Source organism: Brassica napus, unplaced genomic scaffold (assembly GCF_020379485.1).
Source record: "Brassica napus cultivar Da-Ae unplaced genomic scaffold, Da-Ae ScsIHWf_1610;HRSCAF=2223, whole genome shotgun sequence".
Taxonomy (NCBI): Eukaryota; Viridiplantae; Streptophyta; class Magnoliopsida; order Brassicales; family Brassicaceae; genus Brassica; species Brassica napus.
The window spans coordinates 26,198-27,539 of NW_026015027.1; the positions used below are offsets into that span (position 1 = coordinate 26,198).

A 1,342-nucleotide genomic window follows, 5' to 3' on the forward strand; every position below is an offset into this window, starting at 1 on the left:
CAAGAAGTATCATTCTGTTATTGCTTTCTAGTTTTAGTCATAGCTTAAAACCCATCTAAATCATTGGTTGCACTTAGATTAAGTGAGTACTTGCATTCTCAGTGCTTTGATATCCCTCAGAACTGGTTCGACAATCACTATACTACAACATTTGTCTTAGGAGCCTTGAAAACTCCTAACATCAAATTGGCGCCGTTGCCAAATTCTGAGTAGATTTAAACATTGAGATTTAGTCACTTGCTTGAGACTAAGTCATTTTAATTTTGTTTTGTTACTGATTCTTCTTCTTCACCTACCTTTCACTTTCAGGTGTATGAACTTGAGGAGCAGGGGTCCATCAAACCTAGTTCCAATAGTAGCAGACATCAGAGCTTTTGAGAGGGAGTGTGCTAGAGCTAGAAGAGAAGAAGAACACCAGGCCCACTTGGATATTGATATGGCAGATCCACCGCAAGGGGCAGAACACCAACCGCGGGCAGCTCGACCCATTGGCACTTACGACCGCCCCAACATACATGGTCACAGATTCGGAATCCGAGCACCAGCTGTGGCAGCCAACAACTTTGAGGTCAAGTCAGGACTCCTCAACGTGATCGAGAACAACAAGTATCATGGCTTGGCTCTGGAGGACCCATTTGATCACTTGGATAGGTTCGACAGCTACTGTGGGTTGTCAAAAACCAATGGTGTGTCCGAAGATGCCTTAAAGCTCAAGCTATTCCCTTTCTCTTTGGGGGATAAGGCACGTCAGTGGGAGAAGTCTCTACCCAGCCACTCTATCACCACTTGGGATGAGTGCAAGAGAGCATTCTTGGAGAAATTCTTCTCATCCTCAAGAACTGCTAAGCTGAGAAATGAGATCTCCAGTTTCCAACAGAAGAACTTGGAAGGATTCAGTGAAGCCTGGGAGAGATTCAAGGGCTACCAAGCTCAATGCCCACACCATGGTTTCTCTAAGGAGAGCTTGCTGAGCACATTCTACCGTGGTGCTCTTCCTAAGTACAGGGCCAGACTGGATACAGCTAGCAATGGGTTCTTCTTGGGGAGAACTGAGGAAGATGCAGAGGAGCTGGTTGACAACATGGTAAAGAGTGATGCAGTCTACAGTGGAGACCACGACAGAAGCAGTCGAACAGATGATAAGCAGACGAGGAAGGAGTTGAAAGCTCTACAGGATAAGATAGACATCCTCCTTGCTGATAAAGCCACACAAGAGCAGCTGCACTTTGTTGGTAACCCAAGCCAAGATACACCACCTGTTGTCCATGAGGTTGAGGGTTTGGAAGGTCAGGAAGAGCTGTGTTTCATCAACAACAATGGTAGCTGGTACAAAAAAGAGCCC

General features: G+C 45.9%; 1 non-coding gene across 1 annotated transcript; it reads right to left on the reverse strand.

Annotated features, from left to right (window-relative positions):
• Positions 1–844: 844 nt before the first annotated feature.
• LOC125597987 lies at positions 845–951 on the reverse strand. The gene has a single exon (XR_007332118.1). It is a non-coding gene; the product is annotated as a small nucleolar RNA R71 (small nucleolar RNA).
• Positions 952–1,342: the final 391 nt, after the last annotated feature.